The 18,089-nt window shown below is 41.7% G+C and overlaps 1 protein-coding gene across 2 annotated transcripts in view; it reads right to left on the bottom strand.

Moving 5' to 3' along the window:
- The window catches only part of INSC (INSC spindle orientation adaptor protein), a 145,940-nt gene extending 132,715 nt beyond the window's left edge, over window positions 1-13,225 (bottom strand). The window contains exon 1 of one of the 2 annotated variants that reach the window (XM_082194013.1): window positions 13,208-13,225. The gene's annotated coding sequence lies outside the window, so the exon portion shown is untranslated. Of the gene's footprint in view, window positions 1-10,151; window positions 10,286-13,207 lie in introns of those variants that run through there. The other variant, XM_082194012.1, reaches the window with a different exon arrangement.
- Window positions 13,226-18,089: the final 4,864 nt, after the last annotated feature.

Here is an 18,089-nt window from a genome sequence, read left to right as displayed (position 1 = left end):
TATGAACCTGACTTTTAACAAGAGATTTGTGGAGAAAGGAAAATAATCCAGAGGCATCTGATTGGCCACTGTGAGAACAGGATGCTGGACTTGATGGGCAAAAGCTCTTATGATTAGAACAAATGAATTCTAGAAGCATACTTGCTAGTCAGGCAGCAAGTATTGGCAGCTGGTGCTTCTCGTGGATGACTTAGGAACATAGGAAGTGGTCATATGACTGAGTCAGACCATTTGTTCAGTACTATGCCCTTACTGATGTTGGTTCTTTGAGGCTTCATAGTGGACTCTTCCCCAGCCTTATCTGAAGAAGTCAGTAATTGTATCTAGGACATTTTCACATGCAAAGCTTGCACTCTACAACTCCCATCATATTGTCATACCAATCACTTCCTCCACATAATGGATACCTGGCTCTTTAGTTAGACTTACTCATCTTACAAACCTAGAAATCAATTATACGTTTCATTTTGCTAGAACAAGTATGATACTTAAACTTTGAGTGCTAGAATTGGTAAAATATATAAACTTTGAATTTATTTCACCAGTGTTTCTATTACATTTAATGTTTCCGAATATCTTGAAAGAAATTGCTTTGATGCTACAGTTATCAATGCAAAGGAGATCTATTGCATAGTGTATTAGGAAATGATTTTGAATTTGAATGGTGATGGAGGAGGTGTTCTTGAGAGTCCCATGGACTGCAAGAAGATCAAACCTATCCATTCTGAAGGAAATCAGCCCTGAGTGCTCACTGGAAGGACAGATCCTGAAGCTGAGGCTCCAATGTTATGAACAACGGCCACCTCATGAGAAGAGAAGACTCCCTGGAAAAGACCCTGATGTTGGGAAAGATGGAGGGCACAAGGAGAAGGGGACAACAGAGGACGAGATGGTTGGACAGTGTTCTCGAAGCTACCAGCATGAGTTTGACCAAACTGTGGGAGGCAGTGGAAGACAGGAGTGCCTGGCGTGCTCTGGTCCATGGGGTCACGAAGAGTCGGACACGACTAAACGACTAAACAACAACAATTAGGAAATGAATAAACTATCTTGCAGAGACTCGCATGCATATTATGAATTGAGCCACTTTTTCATTTGATGTGTTCCAGAATCCATCAGAACTAGCATTTTGCTGACTCCTTTTGCCTGAAGTTAATCATCATAAGAAGAATTGCATCTAGATACAGTTAATTGCCAAATCATAATATAATCGAATCAAATTTACTAAAGCATTCCAAATATATGTTGACTTCCCAAGCAGCCAAGGTTAGATTGGATTCTTCTAGTTAAAAACAAAATTTAACCTTAATCCAGTACAGATTTAACCAAAGGGCTTAATTATTGAAGAAAGGGTACAGAATATTAATCCATAATTTTATATTGCATTCCTTATTTTTTCTCCAGATCACAGTATCTACTTTTTTTGTATCCAGGAAAGTCAACATGTATCCCATGGACTCTTTTCAAGAGCAGCCACAGCTCAATGGTAGAACAAACAATTTGTATGCAGAAGGTGGACCATTGGTCCAACTCAATACAAGGCAGATTTCCATTTCCTAGCTGCAAAGAATCAGCTGACTCTGTTCATAGAGGTAATGAGTCCCATTGATGTGCAAGACTATAGTCATACTATCTCTACCACATCTCCCTAATCTAGCCTGTTTGCATGGTTTGGTAGCTTATTGACAAATTCCAAAGGTTGTGCTTTATTATATTCCCATTAAATCCTTGATCAAATTTTCACAAATTTTATTTTAAATCCCGTACTAAATCAGAGAGGGTGGGTGGAAGACTACACACACACACATACACACACAGACACACACCCTTCGTGTTTTAAATCATATGCAATTGTTTCTCAGAAGCACCTATGTCTCTGATTATTAAGGTATAAGGAAAGTAATGACAAGAAATGGTCTTGGTACATCCTGCCTTTTCGGACATTTATTTTAGAATATATCACTTTGCCCCTCCTGCGCTGAAACTGACACCCTGTTTATACCATGAAAGAGCTTCCTTTTATACTTTATAATCATGAAAAAGAACGTTTAACTAAGTGAAAACAGTGAAATGTAGTCAGATGTATGAAGCACATTAAAAAATAAGAAATAAACAGAAACCCAAACAGAAACCACTAATGACTGCCGGCACTGTTGCCAGTTAAAAACAATGCAGTATTGAGCCCCAAACTAACAAAGAGAAGAACCGAGACCTAAATGAACAAACAGTCTGGAGTTACATGTTCTTGCATTGTTCATAACATGCTATTTTCCTCCCAGGTCTTGAATTCACAGCAAGCTTCTTATGTGCTGCAGTCAAGGTCTTAAAGCTCTAAGAATTTCACAGCCTGCAACAGGCATTTCAAGTGGACCATGCAGTGTTCATCTGATCACATTTCAGTGCAAACAGCTAAATAAAGAATGAGAAGTCTTATATAAGTCAGTGTTCACCGAAGACACTTACGTCCATAGCTTTGAATCCATTTTATCTGCTCTCAGTCGCATCAAAGCAAAATATACTTTTCTATTGTCCTCATTCTTCTAGGGGGGGAAAAACATTTTCTATTTGCCAATTTAACAGATGAAACATTTATTTTCCAGTTGGTGTAAAGTAACAGCAAGCTTATTAGACCCGATACTGATCCTCCCTGGAGGATTCCAGTGAGCCAGTCACAAAAGGTGCAGGTCAGAGAAACGAAGGAATTAAAAGACAGCAGGCAGAAAAGAGAGAGAAAGTGGTTAAACCAAGCCACGCGCACTTATCCTTTCGTTTGATGGGCTTGTAAAGGGAAAATATCAGTGGTTCTTATTGATTCCTTTCCCAGTTTTTAGCTGCTTTGTACAAATTTATTATGTGCTCATCTGAAGGCACACATTGCAAACCACATAAGCTTTTGCAAGTTTACATCTTGTGGTTTTGCCACTTCCTAATTTTTGAAAGTGGTTTATAACAAGAAATAAGGGGTATTTGTTGTTATCTTTTGTTGAAACGGGGGTTAAACATCTTATTTGCCATTTTTCTTTCATTCTTTCCTATTCACACAGTTTGGAAACCTTCACAGACTGCTTGGGTTTTCATCACCCTAAATACTATGATGTCCCCTGCAAACTTGGGCACCCCACTCCTGATTCCAATTCATTTATGAACAGATCTTTGAGAGACCTCACTGCATATCACCCAGCAAATATGCCATGACGGGCATATTTATAAAATTTAGGCTACAAGCCTTTATCCATGACAGTAAGCTTCATATCTAAGTAGACATGTAAGAACATAAGACTACAAAGTGAGCACGCTGGATCTAGCCCAGCATCCTCTTCTCACAGTGACCAACCAGATGCCTGTAAGCTGGGCATGAACCCAACAGCACTCTGCCCACCTGCAAGTCCCAGAAACTGGGATTCAGAGGTTTGATGCCTCTGATGATGGAGATAGAAAATAGCCATTGCGGCTAGTATCTACTGAATTTGTCGAATCCTTTTTTAAAGTCAACCCAAGTTGGTGGCTCTTACTGTCTCCTGTGGGAGTGAGCTTTAAAGGTAAAGGTAAAGGGACCCCTGACCATTAGGTCCAGTCATGACTGACTCTGGGGTTGTGGCACTCATCTCACTTTATTGGCCGAGGGAGCCGGCATACAGCTTCCAGGTCATGTGGCCGCTTCTGGCGAACCAGAGCAGCTCATGGAAACACCGTTTACCTTCCCGCCGGAGCGGTACCTATTCATCTACTTGCACTTTGACGTGCTTTCGAACTGCTAGGTTGGCAGGAGCAGGGACTGAGCAACGGGAGCTCACCCTGTTGCGGGGATTCGAACCACTGACCTTCTGATCGGCAAGTCCTAGGTTCTGTGGTTTAACCTACAGCGCCACCCACGTCCCTATCGGAGCGAGCTTTAGGTTTTATTAAATTATTTTGTTACTAACATACTTTCAGTGGTCAAGCCCAGGATATGGTACATGTTGTTCCCAAGTGGTCACTCATCTAGGCACTAACTAGACTGTGCTATTACAGTAGAACTTCCTCCCAGGTAAACATGGCTGGGAACGGCTCATCTTTTTATCCTCTGGCATGACAGATCAATAATCCGCTTGTTTTCCAGTCTGTCGCAGTGTGTCTGTGCCACAGTAATTTGAGGGGAGAAGTATAAGGGTCAACCAGAAGGGAAGGGTCAGGTCAGAAAAGACAGCCGATGACGGATGCTTGCTTCTTGTGGAATCTAGAGCAAAGGTCACTCAAAGCAGGCAAGCTGTAATTCACAAGCAAGTAGCTTGCTGCTGACACCAAATTGTTCAGGGTCATTAGAACAAAAAAGGAACTGTAAAAGGATCACTCCAAACTAAGTGAATGGGCTGTGAAATGGCAAAGGCAATTCAGGGCTGATCCACACTTCCATTCGCCCTGCACTTTCCCCTGGGAAAACTCAACGGTTTAGCTCTGAATTGGAACAAACAGCAACTGGGTTTTCTGCAGATTGCCATTTGGTCTGATTTAGCGCCAAAGAGCAGATTTTCCAGGAGAAAGCAGCAGGACAAAGGCAAAACCCCTCAGACCCATGCCTCGAAAGTGTGGGGCAGCATGCTCTTCTGTTGTTTAAGGAATTTAAGTGTTGCATATGTCTACCCACAGTGTACACACCACTTACCATTCTTTATTGCTGAAGATTATCTTACATAATACTATACATTTTGAGTAAAAAAATGCCTCTAAAAGTAAGTCATTCCAAAAAATAAAACGCTTCATAGTTTTTTCACTTCATTCCACAGATTCTTGATTTTTCTCTTATTTTTTTATTATTCCTTGGGGAGAAAGGTAGGGAACTTTCCCCACAAACCTTCCCAGGTCCCACCTCCCTAGGCCTTCATATGTCTTCTTACCTTCAGTTCACATCAATATTCATATCTGACCTGAGGCTTCTATGTGGTGGAGAACTGGCACTCTCCAATCCAATGTACCAATGTACCCTACAAGTGAAAACATATGACCAGGGCAGAGCCAGCCCAAGACATTTTAACATCTGAGGTGAACTACAAAATGGTGCCTCCCTCCCTGCCAGAGAAGAAGGGGTGAATGAAGATCTACATTGGGGAGGTGTAAATATCTACACTGGGATCGGCTGCCCCTGAGGTTTCTGCCGCGTGAGGTGGTAACCTCACCTTGCCTCATAGGTGGGCCAGCCCTGACTGGTGACCTTCAGACAAGTGTCTGATAATGCGGAGGCCTGTTCATGTGATATCTCTCTGAAAGAGAGGGAAGGAATTGCTAATGGGTCCTTTGTGGAACTAGCTATTCTGTGAAGACTAGCTGATATGTCATTATATAAAGGCCCGGGAACCTGCTGCCCTTCAGATGTTGCTGGACCCCAACTGCCACCAGCCCAGACCACTAGTTCTGCTGGAAGTTCAAGTTCCCCATGCCTGCATTGCACCACCACTGTTCCATTACCACACAAATTCCCTAAGTATCATATGAACAAGAGCTCTGTAAAGACATGGTCTTCACTCAGAGAAGACAGCAAGTCAAGCTCTCAATGACTTTTCTCATTTATGTATCACTCTTTGTTTCTTTCCATAATTATAAGGAATGGAGGAACAGTTTTCCTGAACAGAGGACAGGCTGTATCAATCAATGCCCATGGCTTGTTATTGTACAGGTTGCCATATGTAGCCATGGAAACATACAATGGAATGTTTTCAGCTCAAATCTCAATTTCACTTTTGTTATCAACAACAAAACTCTCCACACAATTCAACACCAAAGACTCCATTAGGATTTTTTTGTTTACTGCCATATTTAGATTTTATACCACGATTCATTTCTATTCTTTTGCAATCTATTCTCTAGGCACTCCAAAACAACACAGTGATTATTTCTCATTTAAATTTGAGCTGTCTAGTAACAAATTAAATTATGCACTCATGATAGATGCACACTAAAGTCATGATGGTTTCTAGGTCATGACAAGTATACGAGGCTCGGAGTTGTTAATTTCAGCATCTGGATTTTATACTGAAGTAGATGTGTTAGTACCACTCACTCTTAAATGAATAATAGAAAGGTGCTGAATGGAGTTCATTGCCTGCTAAATGTGCATAGGATTCTTGCACAATGCAAAGGCAGAATGCATCAGTCCTGGGAATGAAAAGGTTTAAAGCAGCTAGCCCTCCAGGTGTTGCTGTCCTACAACTTCCATTGGTCACTGGGCATGTTGACTGGGGCTGATGGGAGCTGAAGTCCACCGGTATCTGGAAAGAGGACTATGCGTTCACTATCCCTAGTTTAAAACACTAAAGCCCTCATGAAGCCTTTGGTAGACTCCATATAGCCTTGCACCTTTCTGCTTCGGAAGAGAGGTATTCAGCAAACCATTTTGTTTACGTCAGTGTCAGGGAAGCTTTACTTTACTTGAAACTTCAGCTTGGGGAACTGGTAAAATACCTTGGGTAGAATCCAGTGCTGTGCTAATAGCAGACGCAGGTGGGTGGGTGGTGGCCTGCAGTCGAAGGCAAAACCAGGTGAGTAGAAGACAGCAAAGGAGGTGTGTGTATACAAGTCACGTTGGATAAGACTTATTTTCTTGAAGAGGAGGAGCACTTATAGGATTAAGGGCCAATGTCAAGGGAGTCCCAGTGATACACTGCATTCCCATGCCTAGATATGCATGCACAATAAGCATGGGCAATTCTGTTGGTTGTGGTTTGTCTCTGCTTCTCATTTTCCCAATCAATTATTTTTCTCCACATTTACACATCAGCTGGCGATTATTATTTTTTTAAGCAAGTCCTCATGAAAAGTCATCAGCATTTCAGTGCAAATTTCTCCTGCTATTTATAGTCTCCTGCAATTTTGCCTATACACTTTTTTGTGGAGCAATTCTGCCTAATATCACACATGGAGTTATAGTAAATTATGGAGGAGAAGGCTAGCAGTGACTATGAGCCATGATGGCTATGCCCTGCCTCCACAATTACAGGCAGTAATGCTTTGAATACCAGTTGCTGAAAACTACAGAGGTGTGTGCTCTTGTGGTTGGATCCTGCTTGTGGGTTTCCCAGAGTCATCTGGTTGGCCACTGTGAGAACAGCATGCTGGATTAGATGGGACATCAGCCTGATTCAGCAGGCTCTTTTTATGTTCTTATATATTTGTATGCTCTTTTTGCTAATATACATTTTATCCATGTTTCTAGATTCAGGTAGGTAGCCTTGCTGGTCTGACACAGTCAAAATATATTTAAAAAATTAAATTTTAATTTTTTAAAAAATTGTTGGTCTCTAAGGTGCTACTGGACATTTTTTTATTTTTCTATATATTTCAATTTTATCCATGTGTATACATTTTTGTACACATTGCCTAGCTGGAGAAATGTTCTGAAGAATTTGTGCAAATTGTGAAGGGTCTGTCTTATAATTCACACATAGGTTTGAGAAGTGTAGATTGTGTAGTTTCTTGTTAAAACACAAATAAGATTGAACTCTCCTCCCCACCCCACCCCACACATATTCCTAATTCACATAGGTAAAAAAGTAAGGTAGGTAAAGGACCCCTAGAAGGTTCAGTCAAAGGCGACTATGAGGTGCGGCACTCATCTCACTGAGAGACACATTTACAACTTATTCATACTGAGAGGTTATGCTATGTATAAATTATCTGAACAGCTCTGAATAAATTGTAATAAGGAAGAGATTGAGGTTTTTGAAAGTATGGTAGTACTTACTGATGGTCCCTAGGGAAACCAAGTAAAGTCACTGGCCCAGATCACATGCAACACTCAGTCAAACCATTACTTAACATGAATTCCCAGACATGCAGCTTCCCAGCAAGAAGATCGTGGCTGTTTTGCACCTTCTTCAATCCTACTGCTGCCACATTGCTGTGAGATAATGCCATGGTTTGGCATTACATTTGATCCTGGAGCAAGATAAACCATGAGTTCATACATAAACCATGACTTGGGATCACAGCCATGTGAAGTTGTAGTAGGAGCAGAGGTGGTAAAAGAAGCCACGATCTCTCCAGTGACCTGAGCATTTGTTTCCTTGCCCTAGTGTTATATCCAAACTTGGTCTAGCTAACTTTATATCTGCTAAGAATTCCTCAAAGGAATGGTAGTTATATATGACCCACATGTGGATTCAAAGGGCTCCTCATGCCACTCTTGGCATCTGGTTTGCTGCTAAACTTGGCTAAGGAATAAAGAACTGGAAAGATATAGCACCGCTGTAGATATTACAAAGAGAGCGCCACAAAAATTTATAGATGTGGGTGTTTTGTGTTATTTGTAATAACTTTTCTACACAACCATGTCTCATTTTCACACATAGCCATTCAACCATCTTTAACACACACACAAACTGCTCATCCCTCCCGGTCACAAACTACTGGAGCCTACTGCACGATAGGTGCTCCTCATGCATGTACACTTTGCAGCATCAACACCATGTTGTCAGCATCTAAAAATGGCAGTCCACTTCTCCCCCACTGCCCCATTTTAATTCAGATTTACCCATTCCACGGAAAATCTAATAAGCAAAAAACACCCCACCTGTTACAAATGACCCATCTGCAATACCTGAATGACCCATCAATAGTAGTAAGGATTATTAGGCCTATTAATAGCAGTAAGATTTAGTGTTAAAGTATTAACAGTACAAAAATCACCCTGACACACACACTCTTCACAAATATAGACACCCCATAAACACACGGCTTGTTTACTGCTTTAAGACGACAGAGAAAGGGGAGGGCCCTCTGAAAACTACCAGGGGTAAGAGGGAAACATGTTTGGGAGCCAAACATTTTGCCACATGAGAAGAACGGCATTCTTCTGTTCGAGCAACCAAACTGGAACTTGGCTTTTTCTTCAGTACTAGCAACATGTCCTCTGAGGACATTAGGGTAACTTAAGGAGTGCAGAGCAGGCAATGTGGCAGACGTACATCTTTTCATCAACATCTCAATTACTGCCTGCTCCCCTGGCAAGTTTCTGGTGGTAGATACAGCTGCTTCACTCTGTCCTTTTCCTCTGCTCCCTTTAGGCCAGCTGTGGTTAACCTGTGAGTTTCCAGGCGTTGCTGGACTACAACTCCCATCCCATCACTCCTGATCATTGGTCATGCTGTCTGGGGCTGCTGGAAGTTGAAGTCCAATAACATCTGGAGATGTAACTCCAGGTAACTCATCCCTGCTCTGGGCCATAGTCACCATTCTGCAATTGCAACACTGCAAAGTGGAGAAACAATCTTGATTCCTATTAACGCGTATAGGACTGAACTCATTACCCTTTTTCTCTTTCACACGAATAATCAGTACTACTCTTCTGATTCATTCAAGGAATCCCCTGGCTTGTTTAAATCATAAAATGCAAGCAGCTTCTGGAATATGGCATATAAACAACTTCAAAAAACTTTCCCCCTCAACAATGGAATGTGGTTGTTTTCTTTCCAGTAACATTACACCGAAATAAATGAAGAAGCAACCATATATGAAAACATCAATACTGTATAGATAAATCGCCTACAAAAGTTTTAAGAAACCTCATGACCATATATACAAAGATAGACAGGACATAATGCTCAACAGCATTCGGAAAAGATTGTCAGAATTAACTAAACCTATTTGGTAAAATGAAGCAAATTTACCAGAAGGATTGATATCCTGGTGGGCATTAATGCAGTCTCACAGGCACATTAGAAGACTGTGAATGTTGATGCATCACTGTAATATTCTTTTGTTTTCATTTTTCATTCTATAACTCACCAGTGAATAACTTTTTTGTGTTTTGCTTTGTTATCTTCATTTACCAACTAGTTTTGTAATTCTTCTTATGCATACAATTTCTGGCTAAAACGCAGGCAGATGCAGAAAGTAAACGGAATCACTGGAAAATACAAGATTCCAGGGAATGCACATTCAAAACTTTTTCATAACTATTTTCCATGCTTCTTTCTGCTGCTTGCTTGCATAGAAAGCAGAGTTATCATTGAAATGGTCTAAAGAACAATTGAGAGGTCTGTTTTTATGACAACTGTTAGAGAGTGAACAATTTTAGTGCCAAGATCACTAGTGGTATTTGATATTCTATCCAGCTGCATATAAAACTTTAAGGAACTAAGATAGTCACTCCACTCAAAACCAAAGAAGTAAATACTCACTTGTTCATATGACGATGTGCTCCAAGAATATGAGGAAGCCAAGAAGAAAATCTGACCGAATGATAAGTCACAGAAAGTTAGACAAAAGGAACAGTCGAGGCTAACCAGTGTAAATCCTCCCCTTGCTTGTATACTCTTAAAAACTAAATGCAGTGCATTGAAGAAGGAAACCCACTTTTCAGCAAAGACTACAGCCTTCTGTCAGTCAAACACTGCATAGTTTCAACTAGGCATCTATCCAAAAAGACATGGAATTATTCTATTTTTGTCTCCCATTGCAGTAGAAACATTTTTACAGATTTGTGGCAATGGCTTGAAGTTTTATGGTGGTCAGCTGGAGGAGGAGAAGCATAATTAAAGGCCCTGGTGAGGTTAAACTAGCCCAGAGAAAAGGAGCTGAGCACATTCAAAGAGCAAGATAATCATAGATGCTTTTTTTTTCCCAGGGGCCTGTAATGGAGGAAACATCACACACAAATAAAAATGCCAGATGCACTATACAGGAAAAATCTGTAAATGCAGTTTAATCACAAAAATGTTTAAAAACTGTCAAGATTCTTTTTTTCCCTGAAATGAAATTTTGGACTTTTTATATTTAAAAAAAGACATAGCACAAATATATTTACCATCTGGAGAATGTCACAGGTGTTTCCTTCAAAAGTAAATCTTATTTTGCTCAATTGCTTATGATAACTAACGCACATCTTTTGGCACTACAGCCCTATACCCGCCTTCTAAGGAATTTCACTGAACACAGTGGGACTTATTTCTGAGTAGATATGTATAGGATTGCACCGTCAATAGTCTTCTCCAAATGCTGTCACATCCTGCCAAAAAGTTCCCAGTTCACTCTTCCCTTGCTTCTGCTCTTGACTACTGCTTATGGTTTGTTGGGAGAACACGTTTGCATGTCACACGCAGTCAGCCTCCAGGTGCTTTCTTCCTCAGCACAGCGACAGCAGGATTGGCAGAGGAGTTAATTCATAGAACCATTGAATCAGAAGGGACCCTGGGGATCATCTAGTCCAACCCCCTGCAGTGCAGCTGTCCCATATGGGGATCAAACCTGCAACCTCGACATTATCAGCACCATGCTCCAACCAACTGAGCCATCCAACTGGGAGCTTTTGATAGCAGTGTACAGATGTTGCTGGACACCAACTCCTATCAGACCCAACCGGTTTCCCCAGCCACTCTGGGCAGCTTCCAACAGAATATTAAAATACAATAGTTTATTAAACATTAAAAGCTTCCCTAAACAGGGCTGCCTTCTGTTTCCTATCCTCCCCCCCCCCAAAAAAACCCCTTTTGTTTCTATTTGGTCTTTTAAACTAGTCTCTTTTATTCTCGTTCCTCTCTGGAGTCTACTTGGTCTGCTTGGTTGCTTTTCTGCTAGGGGACGTTGCTTGCATTGTTGCTCCTTAGTGCTATTCTACCTCCCTGCTGGAAAAGACCAATAGCCCCTCGAGTCCAGCCCCCTGTTCTCACAGGAGCCTACCAGATAACTATAGGAAGCCTGCAAGCAAGACCTGAGCATTCTCCATACTTGTGAGTATCAGCAACTAGTATTCAGAGGCTGACTACCTCTGACAGTGTAGACAAAATATAGCCATTGTGGCTAGCCTTAAAAAAAGGTAAAGGTAAAGAACCCATGACAGTTAAGTCCAGTCGCAAATGACTCTGGGGTTGTGGCGCTCATCTCGCTTTGCTGGCCGAGGGAGCCGACGTTTGTCCACAGACCGTTTTCCAGGTCATGTGGCCAGCATGACTAAGCCACTTCTGGCGAACCAGAGCAGCACACAGAAACGCTGTTTACCTTCCCGCCAGAGCGGTACCTATTTATCTACTTGCACTTTGACATGCTTTTGAACTGCTAGGTTGGCAAGAGAAGGAACTAAGCAATGGGAGCTCACCCCGTCACGGGGATTCGAACTGCTGACCTTTCTATTGGCAAGCCCAAGGCTCAGTGGTTTTACACCACAGCACCACCCACGTCCTGGCTACCCTTTCCCCCCATTAATTTGTACAAGCCATCCAATTTATTCCAGTCTCTTCGTGGACAAAATCAGGCCAGTTCTAAGTTCAGCCTAAATAAGCAGGGAAATGTTTAAGTATCTCCAAAAACAAATGTACATACCATATTTACTCCATAGTCAGTAAATACTTGGGTTATGCCACCAGGCAACCCAAAGCAAGCCATATGCAGCCACTACTTCCACTGTTCCTTCATATTCCTCTGATATATATAGTTTAGCCCCCATTAATATCCTCTCATTGCACACCATTTGAGAAGTCTGAATAGGCAGCCTTGGGATATGATCACAATTTGCACTGCATGTATCTCACTAGACTAGCGGCACTGAAGAGAACATTTTCCATTGAAAAGAATTGTCAGCAAAAGAGATCATATCTTTTTCAGACAGCAGTGTTTTCCCTCCCCAATACTTTTCCCCCTCTTTATTTCTCAGATCTTTGCATATCTTTCTTGATGCCTGAGAAAACACCATAATGGGAAACCCACACAGAAAATATCCCAAAAATATGCATGGGAGGAAGCCACGAGAAACTGAGATGCACACTCAACTCTCTGCACTGGAAAGGTGTGCCTCTGTTTCTTTATCTGGAACAAGATTTCTTTTCAATTGGATTCAAAACTACATTTGTTTTTTGCTGCTTTTGAAAGAAGTAAATGATCCCACATGTGGAAATTCTATGCTTCCAACATGAAATGCAGACGGGGCACACCCAATGTTGTTTTTTCCCCCTAAAAGCAAGAAAAACCTACGCTTAAGAAAAGTGAATGGTATATATAATTAAGCAAGCCAATACGAATGCATCAAACAGCATTTTCTTTTCTTAGCTTAGTAATTGTCCCTTAAAAACTAAACTATCTCTCTACAGGATGCTAGTCTGGTAAATTACAGGTTTTGCCTGAAGTCTCTCTATTTCTCAGAGAACAGAAGGATTCGTTGCAAGATCCCAGCAAAGACAGAGTAGACTACACAGCTGACCCTGCTGCTTAAAGTTTCATCTTTTGAAAAACTCTATATACTTACAGTTTCTTACTTTCTTAGATTTCTGAAGAACAAACTGCTCAGTTAGATTTTCTCTAAACTAGCCTGGAGGAATAAATCACCACTGCAATCCCTTTTGTAACCACTTGGATCTATTCTTTGTTTCCTCTTTCTCCTCCACTCACGTGGCTTTCCTGCAAACTTCTGCTCTTTCCTGGATGGGAGCATTTACTAGAAGTTGATTTAAAGAAACAGTCACCCTAGGAAGAAAGCAAAGGACATCTTCTTCTATCCACCTCCCATGCTCAGATGCATTAAAAGAGAATTGACAGAAAGGCCTTAAGGATCAAGGCAAACAATAAGAGTGACTGACTGAGTGAATGAGAAGTACCGTATTTTTTGCACCATAACACTCACTTTTTTCCTCCTAGAAAGTAAGGGGAAATGTCTGTGCGTGTTATGGAGCGAACGCCTGCAGGTGGCGGGGGGAGGGGAATCTGCTGCAGTCGTGAGCAGAGGATCCATGGTTCCCCTTCCTTCCCTCCTCCATGGTTACAAAGCATGGATCCACATGGATCCTCAGGATTTTTGCATTGGGCTACTCCAAACTCACTGTCAGATCACATGTCTGTGGCCACAGCATGAACCACAAAAATCATACATCCACTGTTTCGTTTAGAATATTTTTTTCCTTGTTTTCCTCCTCTAAAAACTATGTGCGTGTTATGGTCTGGTCCGTGTTATAGAGCGAAAAATACGGTACATGGAAGAAGAACAGGTGTCCTGACTTGAATTTAACTGATTTCAAAGAAGTCTTTTCTAGAAGCTGGAAACAGGGACTGGACCTGCCAAAGAAAGAAAGAAAGAAAGAAAGAAAGAAAGAAAGAAAGAAAGAAAGAAAGAAAGAAAGAAAGAAAGAAAGATCTGTGCAGCAACAGATTGATTCTTAGTCTCTTTTTCACAGAACTATTCCCTGAAGGGATCCTGCAGACAGAATGGTAAATTTCACAAGGAGGAGAGCCTACATAGTGGCCTACTTTGCTGCCTCCATTGCATCCTTATTTTGCTGTCCTTCAGAACTTTTCTGGGCAATGCAGGGTCTTTTTCCGTCTGGCCGGAAGAAGGGGCAGAACCTATACTATCTCGCTGTGACTCCACTGTTACAGCTGTTGAATCTCAAGGGGTGTCCAGAACACTGTCTAGTCTTGTTATGTTGGATGAGTTTCCGTTGGCAAGGCTTGAGGACCTAGGTGTTCCCTAACAACCTCTTTTCCTATCCTGGGCTGCAGCTCCTTCCCTGCATCATTCATTCTATTATCATCAGGGTAATAACTATTTCCCTTTGGGGAGAAAATAGAGGCAATGTAGGTGTTGAAGTAGTTCCACCATCTCTCTGTCACTCAATAGCATGTCTCCACCTTCTCCACACAGGGAACCTACTACTTCCTTGTTCTTCCTCTTGCTTTGAACATAGCCAAAGAACCTTTTATTATTATTTGTAACCTCTCTTGCAAGCCTCAGCTCATTCTGAGCTGGCCTTCTCCTGGCAAGTAGTGGCTGCTCATTTATACTCTCCCTTTGTGATTTGCCCTTTCTTCCATTTCTTATACATGCCCCTTTTAAATTAGAAAGCTCCTTATGCAGCCACCGCAGTTTCTTTAGATGCCTCCCACTTTTCTTCCTTTCTGGAATTGTTTGCCTTTGTGCCTTCAATATCTCTCCTTTGAGAAACTCCCATCCATCATGCCCTTCTCTTTGAGTATTTCTGGCCATGGGATCTCACCCAGTAGTTTGTTTCACTTCTCCCGCACCCAGAAACTACACTGACTGCTCAATGGTTTCAAGTGCAACAGTTGGGGGGGTGGGGGAATGGAAGTAGCTATAACACGAATGAGCTTTCTTTCAGGCTCTTTCCTTTGACTTGTAAAAAGAAGGCATTGTTATTGGTGATCATGCTCATATTTATTTGTCTGAGATACTGATAATGCCTCCAAGGGCTTCTCATAAGTCTAGACATGTGTCTCAGTATGAATGTTGTGCAGAATATTAAGGTTCCGGGGTCCATCCATCTGCTCAAAGATATAATGAACTCTTCACTCAGCAAACCCTGTAATTATTCTCAGGATAGCTCTGAGGGCACCAGGCATGTCTCATGAAGAAAAGGTTTCATTATCTCCTTAGCTTGTGAATAGGATCATTTTACGAGCATCCTCTAGGGAACGATTTCTTATATTGTTCATAGCCCCTTGGGGCAATTCATTCATTCAAAAAAAAAATACTTTCTCTAGGGTTGCAAGCTGACCAAGGCTTGGCCTGCACAGTGACTTTTCAGCATTATCTATCAGTATTATCCAAGCTAATCTATTGATCTATGTGTAAAGATAGGTGTTGTCAAAGGCACAGCAGCAGAGGTCTGTAAAAAAGCAAGTTGCCAACCTAACCTTTGTTACAAACCCTATACAGCAGGACTGCTAATGACAAGCCTCCCTCTCGGAGCAGATGCACAAGAGGTGTTCCAACTGCTGCTGCTGCCTCTGCTGAGCCTTGGCAGAACAGGCTGAACTATATATTGTTTTAAAATGAAGGGTGATACCCAAAGATTTGCAAGGGGTCCGTGCAAGAGATATGCACTAACCCAGTTATTTTATTTTATCTTATGTTGTGCTTGTGCTCTTTCTGCTCTTTTTTCACACCCCAAAAGTCAGCATATAAAGTATGTGTGCAAGTGTGTCTCATCTAAAGATACATTTTAATGCTTCAGAAGCACTGTGTTATTCAAAATTATGTAGATTTGATAGATTAATTGGTCAAACAATGAAACTAGTATGTTTGATCAATTACTGTTTCTTTAATCGCATGACAGCCCTGCTGTTCATGTGGTAATAATGATATATTATTATTTCTGAAGTGCTTTTCAAGCAAAGCACATTATAATGAATAAAATTAAAGACAAGCCCTCTCAATTTCTAGTCTAATAATTGCTGCATGTAAGTGCGCTTGGGAACAGGTAGAGATCTAATGCGATCAGAATATTTTGTATTGCATTACTGTTGCCATCAAGTGTATTCAACAGAACTTATTTCCTAGCCATTACTGCATAATTTAGAAGCAAATGAATTATTCAATAAAACAATACACTATTTAGTCTGGCATTATTTGCTGTCAACATCACACATTAGATTCTGCTGATAGCTTCTCCTTTTCTCACATAAACAATATTTGGACATCATTGCAGCAACTAAGGAGAAGGCTAGGGTTAGCAAGTGCTTCTAATATTAGAACTGAAGTTTAGAAGCTGCCTTTAGCAGCTGTAGACTAGATAGAAGTTCTTCAGGGGAAGCTTCCCTCCTCCTTGTTTTGCCATAGTGGGGAACATGTGATCCTTCAGATGTAGTGAGATCCCGTCAGCCTCAGCCATCACCACTAATGGTCAGAAATAATAGGTAAAAAGGTAAAGGGACCCCTGATCATTAGGTCCAGTCATGACCGACTCTGGGGTTGTGGTGCTCATCTCGCTTTACTGGCCGAGGGAGTCGGCATACAGCTTCCAGGTTATGTGGCCAGCATGACTAAGCTGCTTCTGGAGAACCAGAGCAGCGCACGGAAACGCCGTTTACTTACCCGCCGGAGCGGTACCTATTTATCTACTTGCACTTCGACGTGCTTTCGAACTGCTAGGTTGGCAGGAGCAGGGACCGAGCAACGGGAGCTCACCCCGTCGCGGGGATTGAACCGCCGACCTTCTGATCGGCAAGTCCTAGGCTCTGTGGTTTAACCCACAGCACCACCAGTGTCAGAAATAATAGGAGTTGCCATCAAAAACCACCATGTATCTCCATGCCAGAGAGTAACTAACCTGTTGAATTTCTGAAAGCTGCACAGCTTTGAAGGCACAAATTTCTTTTTAAAAACCTATGCAAGAGCAGTGAAAATACCCAGGCACATCATGGGATTCCATGTTTTTTCTGGTTTATTTCAACAGAAAAATACTCTGCTTCTACAATTTTTTGAAACTTTATCTGGGTATACATTTGCATCTTACTTGTCCAGTTTGTACTATGTTTGTGAAGTACATCTCTATCTTATGGGGGAAATAGTTCGCCTACAATACTCTACCTTCACAGAAGAAAGCTATGTTATCCAAGGGATAAGGAGCACCAGTGCTATTTTTCTAGAAAAAGAGGTGCCAGAACACACCATAAATGCCTCCCTCATTCTCTTAGAATGGCAATGGTGCCCCTCTGAGAGGTGCTAGAACTGAGTTCCAGTTGGGGAAAAAGCCCTGAGGAACATCAATGCCATGGGATGCATTTAGCCCTCTGGAATTCCATGACTGGTCATCAGAACTCTCCCCAGGCCACACCAATAACCACCCCTGATTTTGCACCCTCCTTGAATGCTTTTCACCGGCTGGGATGTGTCATTGATACATAGCCCTTAGAACCCCCAAACGTACACTCTTGAGAAGATCTGATCAAAAATATTTTCCATGAATACTTCCAAGAGCAATTGCCCTCCCCTTCCAAAAATCCCAAGATCCCAGTTGGCTAGGCCGCTGCACCCTCAATTCCCAGATGGACCTATCTGAGAAGAGTGGAAAATGTCTATTAGACCAGGTGTGGGAAAAGTTTGGCATTCCAGATGTTTCTGAATTAGAGCTCCCATCCTTTCTGGCCACTGGCCATGCTTGCTAGGACTGATGGGGGTTGTATTTCAGCAACATTCAGTGGGCCAGAGTTTCCCACCTGTATGAGACTAAGAAAAAAAACAGGTGATCTGGTGCTGCTTCTCCTTTCTAGAGTGCTTTTTTTAAAAAACGTCCCATGCTAAGGGGTGGGGGAACAGATTGACTGCTGGCTGCTTCTCTCTGACTTCCAAGCCTCCTATTTGTCCCTGGACCGTTGGCTCCTGAAAACCCCATTCA

Source organism: Podarcis vaucheri (genome assembly GCF_965113315.1).
Source record: "Podarcis vaucheri genome assembly, chromosome: 1".
Taxonomy (NCBI): Eukaryota; Metazoa; Chordata; class Lepidosauria; order Squamata; family Lacertidae; genus Podarcis; species Podarcis vaucheri.
This window is presented reverse-complemented; position numbering and strand designations above follow the sequence as displayed.